The sequence below is a fragment of the Lagenorhynchus albirostris genome, chromosome 6, assembly GCF_949774975.1.
Source record: "Lagenorhynchus albirostris chromosome 6, mLagAlb1.1, whole genome shotgun sequence".
NCBI classification, from domain to species: domain Eukaryota; kingdom Metazoa; phylum Chordata; class Mammalia; order Artiodactyla; family Delphinidae; genus Lagenorhynchus; species Lagenorhynchus albirostris.
Window position 1 is genome coordinate 29,669,462 of NC_083100.1, and position 19,921 is coordinate 29,689,382.

Genomic DNA, 19,921 nt, shown 5'->3' on the forward strand with positions numbered 1-19,921 from the left:
ACTTTGGTTTTCATTCCACTGCAGTAGTCACCCTCCTAACTCTGTCTATTTCTGGAACTATAGCCCAGCAGGCCTATGCTGCAGTCCCGGCTTACTGCCGAGTGTTTCCATTTCTGGCCCATGAAAACGTCTAGTTATTGTTTGGATTTTTTTCCCCATTGCTATGTCTTTTAGGTTTGGAACAGAGGGGAAACTTTTAAGGAAACACTCACAGTACCACTTGATGGGGAAATCTGGAAAGAAAAAGTAGGGTGTGGCTATAGATAAATCTGTAGGTCAGGAGTCAGAAGTTGAAGAATATCACAGTTTCCTTAAGGAAGGCCCTGCTTCCAAAGACATGGAAATAATCTAATCAAAGGCAGCAGGTGTGTCAGCTGAGGAATGAATAATGCTCAAATGCATATTTACTGTAAGACTAACACAGATACATTCTAAAGAGGAAAAGGGAAAAGAGAAAAAGGCACTGACAGGATAATCCATGCAATTTTTCAGAGTCCATTCCATCACCCCCCCATGACCTTAAACCCAGAAGAAATGCAATCAAGAGATTAATTGTGATACTAAATTCCAAATTTTATTGAAAAATCCGTCACTCCTGTAAACTGTCCTTTTTATTGCATGACTCAGAAATTTGCAGAGGGTTCCACCAATCCCCAGTGCTTTCTAGGATTCTCTTCTTATTGGTGTTCCTTCTGCATATTGAAAATTTCTTAAGTTGCTTTCATATTTATTCCCTTATTCCTGGTGCCCAAATGCTGGAATGAGTTTGAACCCCATCTAAGAGTACAGGTTCTTCTCTCTTATAACAGTTCTTGCCCATTTACAAGAGACATCTCCAAGCACCCAGTGTATTTTTCCCATAGTTCCAATTTCCTGCTCATGTCTGTTTCTCTGTCTCCCACCAGATGCCATATGTTTGTTTGTTTCAGGTCCTATGATATCATCTATGCCAAAGATGCTGCTCTTTTAGACTCTGGAGTCTAAAATTTTTTAGTCCTAACAATCCTACTTCCTAGGTTAATGTTTCCTTCTGCTACCACATTTGTACTAGCTGGAGAATCCTTCCATCAATGTATTTCTGAGCTGGAGTTACCACTGGTAACATTTCTCAAGGCTTTAGTGGTGTAGGAAAAAGCAGTATGTCTTGTCCCATGGGCTTTCTAGCTTTCTTTCAGGCCAACAAAAATACTGCTTTCTCTACCTCTTTTTCTGCAGCAGCACAACCTAATTCCTTACTCTTGTGCTCCATTTCCATTTCCTCCTAAGGAATCCCTATTTCTTTCAGTTAGAGTCAGATTTTGTGGGGGGGTTTTCCCCCAAACTTCTGCCTGTGCCAAAGTTGGTCTCATTCCTCCTCTACAACATGTAGGATTACACTGTTTGTCTGATGACATCGTTTTCATTATGTCTCTTTCCATTGGACTGCAAGACAAAAATGTTTTTTTTTGTTTTTTTGGCTGCATTGGGTCTTTGATGCTGCGCACGGGCTTTCTCTAGTTGTGGTGAGCGGGGGCTACTCTTCGTTGAGGTGTGCAGGCTTCTCATTGCAGTGGCTTCTCTTGTTGCGGAGCACAGGCTCTAGGTGCACAGGCTTCCGCAGTTGTGGTATGAGGGCTCAGTAGTTATGGCTCACAGGCTCTAGAGTGCAGGCTCAGTAGTTGTAGCACACAGGCTTAGTTGCTCCATGGCATGTGGGATCTTCCCAGACCAGAGCTCGAACCCGTGTCCCCTGCATTGGCAGGCGGATTCTCAACCACTGCACCACCAGGGAAGTCCTAAAAATGTATTTTTAAAGCGAGTCCTGTTCCATTCCATGCTCCAGACTTACCACTTGTACATGAAGGTGCTCTTTCGAGCAATCCTTGATTCTCACCTTTCACCCTTTCTCACTCTATGTGTTCTTCCTACACAATTTATTTTCTCTTATGGAGCTTCAATTTCCTCCTATAGCCTAAATGCATGAAAATGGCAATCGCAAGAATAATTGTGCAATTACATATTACTGCAAACAAATTTAGGCCCATATGATCAAAGACTCCATGAACAAAGCTAAAAGATAAGGAAACCTGATTAGGAGAAAGTATTTGCCACATACTTAAAAGATTATCTTACAGATTAATAAGAAAAAGACTAAAGATATAATAGAAATGCAAACAGAGGTCTGTGAACAGACGATTCACAGAAGAGAGAATACAAATGGCCAATAAACATATGAAAGGACGCTCAGTCTCACTAGTAACCATGGAAATACAAATTAAAACAATAATGACGGTATTTCTCTCCATTAGATTGCCAAAAATGGTTGATTTTCTTATTGAGCTTTTGCAAGGTTTTGAGGAATTGAGTACTTTCAGATATTACTAGTGGAAATATAAATTGGTTCAACCAGTTTGTACATTCCCTACAACTCATAAGTTCCACACATAGATTTCTATCACAATATGGCACAGACATCTATATGAAGGTTCAGTGCAGCACTGTCTATAATAGATAAAAATTAGTAACATTTTAACTGTCCATCAACCAGGAAATAGCTAAGTAAATTAGATTCACAATAGTATATTATATAGCAGTTAAAAGGAGTATACTAGATCTATTTGAATCAACATGGATAAATCACAAAACATAATTGCTAATTTAAAAAGGTAAACTACAGAATAACATGTATAATATGACACCATTTGTTAAACACACACACACATGATACTAAAACAATATTCTGAAAACTCATAATAGTGGTTTCCTCCAGGAACTGGGGAAAAGTACACATCGCAAGTGGAAAGCAGGGTAATAATAACAAACATTTTTAAGAGCTTATTAAATATGATATGGTGTTTAAGTGTTTCACATAAATTATTACATTTTATCCTTAAAACCATCCTGTGAGGTAGGTTATCTGGAGAATGGAAATTAATAACATTTCCATTCTCCAAATAAGGAAACTTAGGCACAGACAGGTTGAGCAACTTGCCTAAAGTTGCACAGCCAGTAAACTGGTAGAGTTAAACTTAAGCCAAGGCAATCTGGCTATAGGCCTCCTTTAATAACAATGCTTGGGGTATGGCATTGGGGTAGTGGGATGGTGCTCCAAGAGGACTTCACAGCAGCTTTAGCTTTCTAGGTTTTGTTTGTTTGTTTGTTTTTGTTTTTTATGGTACGCGGGCCTCTCACCGCTGTGGCCTCTCCCGTTGCTGAGCACAGGCTCCGGACGCGCAGGCTCCGGACGCGCAGGCTCAGCAGCCATGAGCCATGGCCCACGGGCCCAGCCGCTCCACGGCACGTGGGATCCTCCCAGACCGGGGCACGAACCCGTGTCCCCTGCATCGGCAGGCGGACCCTCAACCACTGCGCCACCAGGGAAGCCCTAGCTTTCTAGGTTTTTGAACGGAGAATGTATTCAGGAACCACTTACATAGCTAAAAATCTATTTTAAAGAGGAAAAGCAATTATTGATACATCTTAGATGGAACCACATCAAAAAGGAAAAGAAGAATGAATGAACAAAGGGAAGGGAGAAAGGAAAGAAGGAAGGAAGGGAGGGAGGGAGGGAGGAAGGAAGTCTTCTCCCATGTACTTTCTAGCTTGAAGGAATGCATGAAGGGAGGGAGAGAGGTAACAAGAAGGAGAGAGGACTTTCACCCCTCTTTATCTGTTTAGTGATGAATTTCATAGCTCTGGTTTATCAGACACTTCTAGTGATCCAAAATCCATGCCATTATTAAGATTTATCTCAGTCCAGATTGAGAAAAAGGAGATAAAAAGGAAAACAAAACCCTTGGATTGTGAATACACTCTCCTGTCCACAAATGCTGGCACTACCAGCCCAAAATTCTCTACAGAGAAGCTCTTTCTTTTCTGAGATGAGCCCTCCTTTGCCCTTGAAACTAATTCCCAGCACAGGACAATCAGTTCTGTCTCATTGCCCAGAGATGTTACCTGGCCTGCAGTTATCCCCATTGTTTGGCTCTGGTGGAGAGAAAAGACAATTCCAGCCAAATTGCAATTAAAGAAAGGAAAGAAAGAAAAGGTTTTCTTAGTCTTAGAAATCATCCATTGTTCCCCCAAGACCTTCCAGGGGGCAACAGAGCACATCTGTCTCTGATTAAAGAGGAAGAGCCCTCTTTAATCACCCCAGCTGTACGGGGAAACCAGTTTTCCTAAAAAGCCAACCAAAGAAAACCCTACAACATGAGAACCCAAAAAGAAATTTACCACCAGGAACCACATTTACCCTCTACTTCACCATAGAGAAAGTTCCAGGCCCTAGCACAGTGCCCTAAACTGTGTTCTTGGACTTGACCAATCCAATGTCCGCTATCAACCTCTTTGCGGGTGGAGTAATAACTGAGGGAAGTGAGATTTGAGCTCCCCCAAGTGGCTGAAGCCTTCTGCTAACCTGTACGGGCGGAATAGTCTTTTGCGGTATCATGGATTTCTCGGCTCTGTGTGCAATCCACTTATCTTCTTTTGATGTGTTTTTTATAGCGTTTTCTGAAATAACATCATTTTGTGACGAGTTCTTATCCGGAAACATTGAATACTGCAGTGTTTATGACTTGGGTTAGCCCAGAATTTTTCTCAATAATAGATAGTACAATCTGCTATTCCTTCCTTTCTTTTTTGCCAGCCCACACAGCACTACTTATGTGAACTCATTTTTTTGAGCCAGTTTTTGTTTTTAGGGCTGCATTACAATTAACTTAGTATCAGATTTTCCAAATATTCTATGACCAAGGAGAGAAATAACGCCTGTGTGTGGTTTACTCTGATGCAGTCCTCAAAACAAGGCATCTAGTTCTATGATTAAGAACAAAATAAAACATATTAAGTTTGATACACATTCTTCACGCCCAAATACCTCAAGAACACAAAACACAGAGCCCCTTAGCCAAAGCTTGCAGTACTTCCTGTCTTCTCTGTCTTACGAACTCCTTCCACATATAGAACAAGTCTTGAATTCGGCAATTCTTCTTGCTGCAGCAAGAAGAATTTTCTTTTCTCATTTAAAAAAAAAAAAAAAGTTCTTTCTCCTAAAGAGTAAGATAACCAGAATTAAAAGGTAAACCACAAACTGGGGAAATACTGCAACTACTATGATAAAGCACTTATATGAGACTCTCAGAGAAAGACTATTACCTCAATCAATAAAAAGATATAAATATTATTTCCAAAAGAGGAAACACTAATGAGCAACAAAATTTGCAAATACTTCACCCTCTAAAGAGATCAAAGAAATAAAAATTAAACAAGGTAACATTTTTGTCTACCATATTAACAAAGATATTTAAAATGCTAAAATGATGCATTTACATACAGTAAAATAGACATTGGAAAACTTATTTTTGAAAGCAAGCTGATAACCCCTCCTACACTGTTGGTGAGAAAGTAAATTGGTGCAGCCACTATGGAGAACAGTATGGAGGCTCCTTAAAAAACTAAAAATAGAGTTGTCATATGATCCAGCAATCCCACTACTGGGCATATATTTGGAGAAAACCATAATTCAAAGAGATACATGCACCCCAATGTTCATTGCAGCACTATTTACAATAGCCAGGACATGGAAGCTAACTAAATGTCCATCGATGGATGAATGGATAAAGAAGACGTGGTACATATATACAATGGAATATTAGTCCTAAAAAAAATGAATTCCCACAGGAATCTCCCCTATCTCACAGCTTCGACTATTACTTCTATGTCAGAATCTGGAACTCTGTCTTCCCCTGATCTCATCACTTCCCCAGTCTCTAATCTGGGGATTTCCAACCTGTAGGAAGAGGAATCTGGAGGGGCATGGGGCAGGCATTTATTAGAAGGTGTCTGGGAAATAATTATGAACTTCTGTCTGGTGCTCAATAAATAATACACTATGTGTGTGACGCATGAAATTAAAAAATAAGAATGAAATAATGCCATTTGCAGCGACATGGATGGACCTAGAGATTGTCATACTGAGTGAGGTAAGTTAGCTGGAGAAAAATAAATATCACTTATATATGGAATCTAAAAAAATGGTATAGATGAACTTATTTACAAAACAGAAATAGAGTCACAGATGTAGAAAACAAACTTATGGTTACCAAGGGGGAGGGGACAAATTGGGAGATTGGGATTGACACATACACACTACTATACATAAAATAGATAACTAATAAGGACCTAATGTATAGCCCAGGGAGCTCTCCTCAAGTGGCTGAAGAGAGCCTACATGGGGAAAGAATCTAAAAAAGAGTGGAGGGACTTCCCTGGCAGTCTAGTGGTTAGGACTCTGCACTCCCACTGCAAGGGGCACAGGTTCGATCCCTGGCTGGGGAACTAAAATCCCACAAGCCACGCGGCGTGGCCAAAAAAATATAAATAAATAAATATGAAAAAGGGTGGATATATTAATATGTATAACTGATTCACTTTGCGGTGCAGCAGAAACTAACACAACATTGTAAATCAGCTACAGTCCAATAAAAATTAATTAAAAAGAAAAAAGAAAAGCTGATAGCTTTTAAGTCTTATTCCTCTCCCTTCTGCTGCCCCACCTGGGCAAGCTGGTAAGAAAGCGCAGATGCTCCCTCCTTTGATTCAGATAAGAAGTTCCAACTATACAAGCCCTTGCCTGTGCCTGGGAACCCTCACTGGTAGCCCCACCCCTTAACCCAATAAAAGCCAAAGCCAGTCACCCTTCTTGCTCTCGCAAGCCATTTTCAGACATGCTTGGGAGCCTACCCTACTCCTTTCAAAAAGGCTCAAAATGTGAGTAATAAACCTCTTTCTATCCTCTTGAGGTATGTGTGTTTGTGTGTGTGTGTGTCTGTGTGTGTGTGTGTGTGATCACCAGTCTCGACATCTGAACCAACTTCGGGTAGGAGGTCCATCTCACCTCTACAAAAGCCCTGCTAATAGTTGAGGTGTTAACGTCACACGATTAAGACAGTATTTGCCAGATCCTGAAGAGTGTAAAGCCGTGTTTTCCCCCTTTTGCAATAGATAAGTATTTTGTGGAGAGATAACTATGTAAAATCTGATTCTTTGCCTCACTTTCCCTTACTAGTTTTGACACCCATTAATGTTAATTATTACTCTAATTTTTCAAATGGAGATTTTCTAATATCGTCAATTCTTCTACATTTAGTAATTGGCTTTTTACTCAAAGGAAGACTTCTCTAGCCTTCCTATTTATTTATCCAACTTTACTGAGATATAATTGACGTATCTCATATAATTGACACATAACATTGTAAAAGCTTGGGGTGTACAAAGTGATGATTTGATACGTGTACATATTGTGAAGTGATTACTACAGTAAGGTTAGTTAACACCTCCAACACCTCCCATAATTACAGTTATGTGTGTGTCTGTGTGTGTGTGTGTGTGTGTGTGTGTGTGTGTTGAGAACGTTTAAGATCTACTTAGCAACTTTCAAGTATATAACACAGTATTTTTAAATATAGCTACCATGCTGTACATTAGATTCCCACTTATTTATCTTATAACTGGAAGGTTTTACCCTTTGACCAATATCTCCATTTCCTCCACCCCCTACCCCCAAGCAACCACCACATTACTCTCTGTTTCTATGAGTTTGGCTTTTTTAGATTCCACATATAGGTGAGATCATACAGTATTTGTCTTTCTCTGACTTACTTCACTTAGGATAATGTCCTCAAGTTCCATCCATATTTTTGTGAATGGCAGGATTTCCTTTTTTATGGATGAATAATATTCCATTGTGTGTATATATTCCACATTTTCTTTATCCATTCACATGTAGATGAATACTTAATGTTGTTTCTATGTGTTGGCTATTGTGAATAATTCTGCAATGTATCTCTTCAAGATACTGATTTCATTTCCTTCATATCTATACCCAGAAGTAAGATTGCTGGATCATATAGTAATTCTAATTTTAATTTTTTAGGAAACTCCATACTGTATTAATTTGTGTTCTCACCAGCAATGTACAAGAGTTCTAATTTCTCCACAACCTCATCAATACTTACTTGTTATCTTTTATTTTTTGGATAATAGCTATTCTAACAGGTATGAGGTGATATCTGATTATGTTATTAATTTATATTTCCCTGGAAGTTAGTGATGTCAAGCATCTTTTCATGTACCTGTTGGCCTTTTGTATACCATCTTTGGGAAAAGGTCTACCCATTTTTAAATCAGATTATTTGTTTTTTCCTATTGAGTTGTATGAGCTGCTTATATATTTTGGATACGAACATCTTATCAGATACATGGTTTGCAAATACTTTCTCCCATCTTGTAGGTAATAATTTCATTTTGTTGACACTTCTGCTGTGCAGAAGTTTTTTAGTTTGATGTAGACCTACTTGTTTATTTTTGCCTTTGTTGCTTGTGTTTTGGGTGTCATATCCAAAAAGTTGTTACCAAGACCAAGATGAAGGAGTTTTCCCCTATATTTTCTTCCAGGAGTTTTACAGTTTCAGGTCTTACACTTAAGTCTTTAACCAATTTCAAGTTAAGTTTTGTGAGTGGTGTAAGACAGGAATCAAATTTCATTCTTCTGCATATGAATATATAGTTTTCCCAACATTGTTTATTGAAGAGCTTATCCTTTCCCCATTGAGTATTCTTGGCTCCCTTGTCAAATATTAGTTGACCGTAAATGTGTGGGTTTATTTCTGGGCTCTCTATTCTGTTCTATTGTTCTACATGTCTATTTTCATGCCAGTATCATACTGTTTTAATTACTATTGCTTTCTGTTTCTGTACATGGGACCACAACAAGTCAGCCACGTGGTTGTGAGCTTGTCTTGCCAAAACAGCTCTCCTTGGTCTTGACCTGAACCAGGGTTTCACAGTCTCCTACCTGGTGCCCAAAACTCCCATGGAGGCACTTTTGTTTGTAGATTTTTACTATTTTTCCAATGCTATGCTGATACCACTGATACCACACTGCCTTGACTATAGTACCTTTATAATAAGTTTTGAAATGAAGCATTATAAGCTCCCCAACTTTCTTTTTTCTTTTTCAAAGTTGTTTGGTTATTCCAGGCCCTTTGTATTTCCATATAAATTGGAAAATGAGATTGTCAATTGCAACCAAAAAAAAAAAACAAACAAACTTTTGGGACTCACACTAGACTGTAATTTAGGGAGAATTGGCATCTTAATAATATCTAGTATTTTAATTCATGAACATAATATCTCTTTATTTAGTTAAGTCTCTTTTAATTGCATTGTTTCCATTGAGAAGTTTGTAGTTATTCTTATCTTTCTTCTTTCCATGTGTCTTTTTTCTCTGCTTGCTTTTATGATTTTTCTCTTTGTCACTGATATCAAGCAATTTGATTGTGATGTGACTTAGTATAGTTTTCTTCATGTGTCTTATTCTTGGAGTTCTTCTCATATCTGTGGATTTAGAGTTTTCATCAAATTTGGAAACCTTTTAGCCATTATTTGAATTTGAATTTTTTTTCTGTTCCCACTTACCTCCTTTAGGATCTCCCGCTATATGTGTAGTAGGCTGTTTGAACTTGTCCCAAGTTCACTGAAGCTGGGTTCACTTTCTTCGGTCTTTTTTCTTTCTGCATTTCATTTTGTATAGTTTTTATTGCTATGTTTTTGAATTCACTAATCTTTCCTTCTCCAGTAACTAATCTATTAATTCCATCCAATATATTTTTTTATTTCAGACATATTTTTAATCTTTGGAAGTTTGTTTTGAGTTTTTAAAAATATTTCATGACTCTACTTAATATATTTAATTTTAATCGACTTTCTTGAATATATGAAATAAAATTACAATATCCATTTTTATGTCCTTGTCTACTAATTCTATAACCTATGCTGTTTCTGAGTCTATTTTTATTGATTGATTTTTTCCATTGTGGTCCACGTTTTCCTACTTCTTTGTATATCTGGTAATTTTTTTATTGTATCACAAACACCGTTAATTTTACCCTGTTGGGTGCTGGATGCTTTTTTCCGTATTTCTACAAATATTCTTGGGCTTTGTTCTTGGAGTAAAGATATTTAGAAACAGTTTTACTTTTTTAAGACTTGCTTTTATACTTCTTTATGTGAGACCAGAACAGCTTTTAATCTAGGGCTAATTTTGTCCCACCACTGCACAGCATTATCCTTCTGAGTACTCTCTGACTTCCATAACTTACAAGGTCTATCCATCCTGGCTGGTGGGAATACAAACTCTTCTAAGCCCTATGTGAATCCCAGTGATTTTTCCTTCTAGTCCTTTTAGGCAGTTCTTTCCCCAAACTTGAGTAGCTTCCTCACACAATTATGCTTCTCAGTACTCAGGTGAAAATTCAAAGGGGCGGGGGGGCTTCTCTGGTGGTGCAGTGGTTAGGAATCTGCCTTCCAATGCAGTGGACAAGGGTTCGAGCCCTGGTCCGGGAAGATCCCACATGCCACGGAGCAATTAAGCCTGTGTGCCGCAACTACTGAGCCTGAGTGCCACAACTACTGAAGCCCACACGCCTAGAGCCCGTGCTTCTCAACAGAAGAAGCCACCACAATGAAAAGCCCGCACACTGCAACTAGAGAAAGCCCGTGTGCAGCAATGAAGACCCAACACAGCCAAAAATTAATTAATTAATTAATTAATTAATTAAAATTTTTTTAAAAAGAACTCAAAAGGGATATGCTCTTCAGAACTTTAGAGCTTTATTGCTCTAAAGAGTCATCTCTTTGGTACTTTGCCCCATGAATTCCAACTGCCGTGGCCCCCCTGGACTCACACTGCCAACACCTCATAGGCTCCAAAGAGAATCCAGTCCTTAGTCTATCTTGTCCAAAAGCAAACATTTCCTTAATGGCATTTTGATGAAGAAAGAAGGGAGAAAGAAAAAAAAGTAACAAAACAAATACTTTTTAAGAAAGAGAATGGAAGGGTAGGGAAGGAGAAACAAAAGAGGAGGCGGTAAAATTGCTTATAAAATTTTTAATAGGGCTTCCCTGGTGGCGCAGTGGTTGGGAGTCCGCCTGCCGATGCAGGGGACGCGGGTTCGTGCCCCGGTCCGGGAAGATCCCACATGCCGCGGAGCAGCTGGGCCCGTGAGCCATGGCCGCTGAGCCTGCGCGTCCGGAGCCTGTGCTCCGCAGCGGGAGAGGCCACAGCAGTGAGAGGCCCGCGTACCGCAAAAAAAAAAAAAAAAATTTTAATAATACTGGAGAAAGCTTATGACACAATATTTTAAAGAATACAGAAGTGTATATACACAATATGGTCTCAATTATGAAAACACACACACACACACACACAATTGGGCCAGGATTAAGAAAGGTACTTAAAACACTTGCCCTTTGGAATAAAATTTTTCTTATTTTTAGTTTTTCTGTATTTTCTATCATTTTAGCAACAATAAGTAGAATTTTCATAATAAAGAACAAAAAACTATAAATGAGATGAACTGGATTCACCTTAAAATAAGAAGGAAAATAAGGAGAAAAAGATCAAAATGTCTCAAATTTTGTAACAATTATTTTAGGTAAAAGGCTTCTATGAGTTTTCATATCAAGATAAGAAAGTCCACTTATTTATTTATTTTTTATTTATTTATTTATTTTTGGCTGCATTGGGTCTTCGTTGCTGCATGCAGGCTTCCTCTAGTTGCGGTGAGCAGGGGCTACTCTTCGTTGCAGTGCGTGGGCTTCTCATTGTGGTGGCTTCTCTTGTTGCCGAGCACGGGCTCTAGGTGCACGGGCTTCAGTAGTTGTGGAACGTGGGCTCAGTTGCTCTGCGGCATGTGGGATCTTCCCAGACCAGGGCTCGAACCTCTGTCCCCTGCATTGGCAGGCGGATTCTTAACCTCTGCGCCATGAGGGAAGTCCCCGGAAAGTCCACTTATTTAACTTCCCAGAACATCACCACTCACACCATCACCGCTGCTAAAAATGTAGCCACCAAAGATCCAAGAGACTTGTAATCCAAATAAGACACTACACAATATTAGGTAAAACTGCCTTCTCCCTTACACTAACCTGAAGACTCTCCAATGATAGTCAGTGACCAAAGCCTGCTGGCATTTGAAATGAATGCCAGAAATCGGGCTCCAGCTCTCCAAATTCTTGACTTACTGCTATGATGTTACAAATAGGTTTTCAGATGGGATATTGAACTTTGCAGTAACATTTAAACTCCATAAAATTCAAAGAAAAAGGGACTGTTATTTTAAACAGTCCCAAGAACAAACAAATCTGTAGGGGTTACTGCATATGAAAACCTAATTCTCTTTGCTAGACTTATGTGCAACATGTCCTCCAACCATGCTTCCTCTGCCATCTTGTATTGATAAATTCAGTGTTTGTAGGATTTAAAGAGATTTTGTGTAAAGATAGTTTATCTAAATGAACGTAAACAAAGTAAAAATAGTCTTTCCCCAAAAAAGCAAACATTTTGCCTCTTTGTTCACTGATTTCCCAGTAAAATTCAGTGTTTCTTCTTCTATGTAAACCTTGTATATGCCATGGCTAACTCAGTTTTCTGCTATTCTGTTCATACATATTAAAGGACTCAATGACATAATTGGCTTTGCTTTTCACTCAGTTGCTTAGGGCTTATAAAAATAAAACGCAAATACCCACAGCTGTTCAAGGCAATCACTCAGCTCTTTGAGAAAAAAATACAGACATAGGGACAGGTGGCCTCAGTCTCAGCACAACATTCAGAATCAAGGGTGCAGCAACTGCAGCTGTGTTTCCAGGAGAAAACAGCAAAGTCCCTGGCTTTCTAGGCTAATTATAGCTATAATATGGACAGGCGAGATCAAGAGAGTGATGTGTCTTGAATCTTGCTTCTCCTGGAAGTTGACCAACCGATATCCAAAGTCTTCCTCTATGGGAATACCTCAGGATTTCTGATTACCCAGCGGAGGTACTTCAACAATCCAGAAAATGAGGAGTTAGCAGCAAACTGATTTCTGGTGCTGAAGTCGGTTGAAAAATGTACCAGGAGGTCTACCCGCCCTTTCTGCAGATAGCTTGATTGAAATAACTTGACTTTCTAAGTACAATTGAGTAAAGGCACGAAGACGGAGCAAGGGAAGGTGATAGCTGAGATGGATTTGAAGGAGAATTAGTAAGTCTGGTTCTACCCTTAATATACTTACAGCACTCTGCCTAGTCAAAGTTTCCAACTGATACCCAGGGGGTGTGAGATCACAGAAGTCATGACTCTTGTTTCAAACATGGCTGTCCTAGCTGGTTCCAGTTCCCTTCAGCCATGGCTACCCCCAGAGCTTGCCTTATGACCCCTTGAATCTCAGAATTCCTGCACGACAGTTTTCAGCTTTATTTACATTCCTAACTTCAGATTCATCACAGAATTGGGTTGGGAGTCCCTACTCCATGTCTCAGTCCTACTGGCCACAGCCCTGACCAGGTCATCCCTCCCCGAAGTGGCAAGTGAACCAAATAGCAGCTTAAATCTTGATACCATCTTTCTACCCTAAATTACCATAAAGCCTTTCCAAAACAATTCAGCCATTGATTTAGGGGCTATATTGGCACTTCTCAAACATTTTTTATGGCAGCTGTTTTTCCTTATTCATTCCTAATTTCCAGTGGAAAAAGAATTTGAGAATAATCATCAAGATGATGATACAAGAAAAAAATCTAATGAAGGGAAAGCCTAGTGGTAATTTTTCATATATGTTAATAAATATTTATTAAGTTAATGAATATGTGTATAACAATGGAACACCATTAATCAATTCAAGTCAAAACTGATGACACACTCATAAAGACCAGTCCTTCCAAACTTTATGGACATTCCAGTCATCTCCTTTTACGAATTCTAAATTTTAAGAGGTTAGAGGATACCTACTTTCACTGCTTCTATTCAGCATAGTACTGGAAGTTCTAGCCAGAACAATTAGGCAAGAAAAATAAATAAAAGGCATCCAAACTGGAAAGGGAAAAGTAAAATGATCTCTGTTGGGAGATGATAGTAATACCAGAGCTGTGCTAAGCCATATTGGAGACTATGACAAAAGGAGAATTCAGTAATACTGATTCTGTATTTTATTTAAAATTTGATATTTTGTTCATCATTGACTTTTTACATTAATTTTGATGTTTTAAAATATGTTTACCTTGACCATTTAGTTTTTTGGTGCTTCCTTAAATTTTGTACTTGAGGTGAGTGCCTCACTTGCTTACCTTAGTCTGAGCCTTGTTTAAAACTCAGCAAGTTTCTAGTTTGTAGTCTTAATCATACCCCCAAAATTATGTCACTTTTCTGTAAGAATGGAAGGAAAATCTTATATCTGCAGATTACTTCCCAACCCATCTGGAGGCTCTTTACCATCTCGGGCTTTTACATTTGCTATGCCTTGCCCTGCATTCTCTTCCTGTCTTCACATGGTTGGCTGTCTCTCATCCTTAACAGATTAAGTGTTTTATCAGAGAAATCTTCACCAAACTCCTTCTGAAATGGGTTTTTTAATGTCTCCCTTATTATTTGGAACACAGAATCCTATTTGTTTCTTTCATAGCACTTAAAAAATTGCATTTATGTACATGTTTGCTGAGTTCTTTATCATGTGTACTCCCCCCTGCCATTACTCTATAAGCACCAAGAGGACAGGGACCCTATCTTGTTCACCATTATATCACCATTACCTAACAGAGGGCCTAACATACAGTAGGTTCTTAATATGTATTGATTGAATGGGTGAAGAAGCTAAGGGGGATTTAGAAACACCCAGATGAGTTGGGGACCTTCCCAGACAGAAGACTTTTGCTCTGCTTCCTGCTGAACATCTGGAATGCAATCATCTTATCAGTTCCCCCTACCACCCACCAGAGTCCCAAACTCCTGAAAGTAAATCAGGTGGTGAGCATGGTTTGGGAGGCGTGATCTAGATGGGATTCAGTTATCACTGAAAGCTGGTAAGGGGGTTTGGAAGAAAAAGTACTAGTCAGGGTAGAAGTGGAATGTCTAGTGGGAGGGAAGAGTGTTGTTGCACCAGGGCCAAATGGGAGTTATAACCAGACTTCAAGGGGTTTCCCTAGTACTAGTCAGGACTGGGGTGAACCCGGTCAGCCAGGGAAACCACTGGCCCTGATCAAACCAGAGAGGCCAGAACACAAATTACACTAAGCAACAGCTTCGCCCTGGAATGCATTCAGGCCTGGCACCAACCAGGTTGACGACCGATATTACTAAGGAGCCAGAAGACACAGGTTTATGAACACAAGGACGCCCTCCACTCAATACCATAAGGTTATATAAGCAAATACACCAAGACACCATCTTGGAGTGAAGCAAGGGGGAAGAAGAGGGGTAAAAACTAAAAGATCAAAGACCAAAAAGACTAATTACAATTGTTTTTTTTTTAATATTCATTAGTTCTTTTCTTTTTCATTTCAGTAATACTTTTTTTTGGCCTTGTTAGAGAATTGTACAATAAGCATCTGATTTGCTGTTAATCTATTAAAAATAGAGAAGGATAATTGAAAAGTATGCTGAACATCAAAGCTGATCTGGTGCTCAATGGAAAAAATGGAGAACGGACACTATCATTTTGTCTCAGTCTGCTTAACTTTAGGTTTAAATCATTGAATTGGGCTAAATTTGTTTTTCTTCTTTCTCCTGTCTTGTAAAGAAGACCACTTCAGTTTTGGAGAACTAAGAATCTACATTTTCTTAACACATTCAAAAGACAATGTAAGAAAATTAAAAGATTTCACGGCAAATGAACAAAAGAACTCTGATGAGCTATGATTTGGAAACATGGGTCTATATGGCTGATTTGAATACTAACTATTGTTGCTTTTTGTTTGGTCCTAGAATGATTGACTTATAGACTACTAGAGCTGGGCAATTCCTTAGTACTCACGTGTTTCAATCTTCCTTATTTGACAAATGAGGAAAGATATTATTTGTTCATCCCAGTTTTATTCCTTTAAAATGCCATCCTCACCTCACAAGTCATGCCAGAACTCATATGGAAGATGTCCCCACTAAGTTACATGGATCCTCCACCTTCACTTGCCCTGCACTCCCATCCTGTCCCAGGCTCTCACTCTCTGTTACTGCTTCATCCAGACTCTCCCTCCGGTGCATAACCCAATACCGTAACTCCCCCTTTAGTGGTCTGACTTCAGAGTTGGCTCCATTTCTAAGCAGTTACTCTTGCTATGGCTCTGCAGTAAAACGATCTTATGAGTAGCTCCTATCTAGATAAGCTTCTTCCTGGTTTGACCCGGCCCTCAAGACTTCACACCAGTATATTGATCAGTAGGCAACATTCTCAGGTCTGTTCTGACCTTGGCAATGAGAATAAGTATCTTTTTTATTTTTCTACACCTTGATGTCTTCAATTAGATTATAAATTCCTTGAAACAAGGATTATTCATCTTTATATTCTTCCCCACATTACCTAAGACAGTGGTTGGCATATAACTAGTGACAAAAGTATTGGTTAATTGATTTAAATCACTCCCTGATCACCAATACAACCCCACTCCATATTCTGAGTGAGCAGGGTAGGCAGCTGCTGGCTTGATATAAATTTAGAATTTAGGAAAGCTCTCCCAGCCCAAGGATTGTTTCTCTCTGCCAGGATCCCTAAAATAACCACATTACTCACTGCTTTGAGTCAAGGCCTTGAAAATTCTTGTTAAAATGCAAATGTCATTTGAGAGAGATAACATGAAGTTATCAATACCTATTAATAACATAGAATATTATTAGTTTAGCAGAGAATATGAAAGATCCAGAGGATGGAAGGGCAGACTTAAGTCAACCCCAAAATTTAGGACCTAGTAATATCAGGAACAGTATCTTGGCAATAGGTGGATGCGTATTGAAAGGAAAAATTATCTCAGAAAACTCAAATGAGGTGACAGTAAAAATGCACCTGATACAGTGAAAAATGATTAATAGTAATATAATAACTTTTTTAGGTACATACGTTGTGTCAAAATTTTCTAGGTACTTTACATATTTTAGCTCACTTTTCATTTCTTCATCTCTAAGTTAGGTATAATTATTATTCCACACTTTTAGTTGAAGAAACTAAGTCAGTGAGACATTAGTGATTTGCCCAATGTCACAAAGCCAGTACAGGGTAGGGCTGGAACTGGAACAACCTCTCTGGTTCTAGAGTTTCTAGGTTGAACCTCCAAGCCACAGCCTTCGATTGTTGTTTTCATAATATGGTCAAGATTTTAACCACAGAAAGAGGGTTGACCATTCATTCCTCTCAAACTCACTCACCTACAATCTACGAGTTTCTCCATATGTCTATTCGTTTCCATTCCTCCTACAAGCTAACCCAAGTTCTCTATTTCTTTTCTAGGAAGCACTCACTGTCTGTCAAGCAACGTGCCAGACCTTATCTCATTTAAGCCTCAGATAAAATATTAATAATTTCTACATGAAGAAACTAAGGCATAGGAGGTTCATTACCTGCCCCCTGCGAAAGTCATTCTGTAATATTAGTCCTGGGACTTGAACCCACAAAGGCTGATTCCAGAGCCCTTAGTCATATTTCCCATGTGACCAAACCACATGGTTATCCTACAAGTTTCCTAACTCACCTCCCTTTGGCAGGTCTTTCCCCCAACACAACTCCCACATCTCAAACCCTAAGGTCCCCTCTCCTGGCTCCTAATCTGTTATTCAAGGAAATGGAGGCTGAGGCTCCCACCTTCTTCTTGCTTCTCCAGGTATAACTACCTACTGAATAGCTACTAACACATTTGACTACATTTTAAAAAAGAAGAAGAAATTAAACATTTCTCCAAGGCCACAAATAATTCAACAAACAAAGGGCAACTCAGTGGGGAGTGGGAAGGGGGGAGGGGCAAGAAAGAGGTAGGGGATTAAGAGGTACAACTACTATGTATAAAACAAATGAGCTACAAGGCGCTCTTTCCCATCTTGCAAGATGGCGGGTGAAAAAGCTGAGAAGCCAGATACTAAGGAGAAAAAACCTGAAGCCAAGAAGGCTGATGCTGGTGGCAAGGTTAAAAAGGTGAAGAAGGTTAAGAAGGGGAAGCCCCGCTGAAGCCGAAACCCTGTCCTGGTCAGAGGAATTGGAAGACGTTCCCGATCGGCTATGTATTCCAGAAAGGCCTTTTACAAGAGGAAGTATTCAGAAGATAAAGCCAAGGTTGAAAAGAGAAAGAAAAAGAAAGTGGAGGTTCTTGCTCCTGTCACAAAACCAGTTGGTGGTGTCGAGAATGGTGGTACTCGAGTGGTTAAATTTTGCAAAATGCCTAGGTATTATCCTACTGAAGATGTGCCCTCGAAAATTGTTGAGCTGGCAAAAAACCCTTCGGTAAGCATGTGAGAAAACTGTGTGCTAGCATCACTCTTGGGACCATTCTGATCATCCTCCCTGGGCGCCACAGAGGCAAGAGGGTCATTTTCCTGAAGCAGCTGAGCAGTGGCTTGCTACTCGTGACTGGGCCTCTGTCCCTCAATTGAGTTCCTCGGCGTAGAACACACCAGAAATTTGTCATTGCCACCTCCACCAAAATTGATGTCAGTGGTGTGAAAATCCCAGAACATCTCACTGATGCTTACTTCAAAAAGAAGCTGCGTAGCTCTATTTACAATAGCCAGGACACGGAAGCAACCTAAGTGTCCATCGACAGATGAATGGATAGAGAAGATGTGGCACATATATACAATGGAATATTACTCAGCCATAAAAAGAAATGAAATTGAGTTATTTGTAGTGAGGTGGATGGACCTAGAGTCTGTCAGAAAGAGAAAAACAAATACCGTATGTTAACACATATATATGGAATCTAAAAAAAAAAAAAAAGGTTCTGAAGAACCTAGAGGCAGGACAGGAATAAAGATGCAGACGTGGAGAATGGACTTGAGGACACGGGAAGGGGGAAGGGTAAGCTGGGACGAAGTGAGAGAATGTACTGGACTTATATACACTACCAAAGGTAAAATAGGTAGCTAATGGGAAGCAGCCACATAGCACAGGGAGATCAGCTCAGTGCTTTGTGACCACCTAGAGGGGTGGGATAGGGAAGGTGGGAGGGAGACACAAGAGGGAGGGGATATGGGGATATATGTATACACATAGCTGATTCACTTTTTGATACAGCAGAAACTAAGACACCATTGTAAAGCAATTATACGCCAATAAAAATGCTTTTAAAAAATTTTTTTTTTTTTAGAAAGAAGTTGCGTGGGCTTCCCTGGTGGCGCAGTGGTTGAGAGTCCGCCTGCCGATGCAGGAGACACGGGTTCGTGCCCCGGTCCGGGAAGATCCCACATGCCACGGAGCGGCTGGGCCCGTGAGCCATGGTCGCTGAGACTGCATGTCCGGAGCCTGTGATCCGCAACGGGAGAGGCCACAACAGGGAGAGGCCCGCGTACCGCAAAAAAAAAGAAGCTGCGTAAGCTCAGGCACCAGGAAGGTGAGATCTTCAACACGCAGAGAGAGAACTACGAGATTACAGAGCAGAGCAAGGTAGATCAGAAAGCTGCGGACTCACAAATTCTGCAAAGAGTCAAAGCTGTTCCTCAGCTCCAGGGCTACCTCCGCTCTGTATTTGCTCTCACAAATAGAATTTATCCTCACAAAGTAGTGTTCTAAACTTCTTACAAAGAACCTAATTAAATAACTGACCCATTTGAAAAAAAAAAAAAAAAGCTGCAAGGATATATACAACGCAGGGAATATAGCCAATATTTTGTAACTATAAATGAAATATAACTTTTAAAAATTGTGAAACACTATGTTGCACACCTGATGCTTATATAGTATTGTACCCCAATTAAACTATACCTCAATTAAAGGGGGAGGGCAATTCAGGAAAATATTTATAGCATATGTAGCAAAGGGCTAATTTTCTTCATTTACAAAGAGCTCTTAGAGATATGTCTCCCCAAAAGGAAAAATTGGCATGGGATATAAACAGGTTAAGTCCAATTTAAAAGATTTGCACTTAAGAG

At 39.5% G+C, this 19,921-nt stretch overlaps 1 pseudogene; it reads left to right on the top strand.

Annotated features, from left to right (window-relative positions):
• Positions 1-17,885: 17,885 nt before the first annotated feature.
• LOC132521681 (large ribosomal subunit protein eL6-like) lies at positions 17,886-19,587 on the top strand (annotated as a pseudogene).
• The last annotated feature ends 334 nt before the right edge of the window (positions 19,588-19,921 follow it).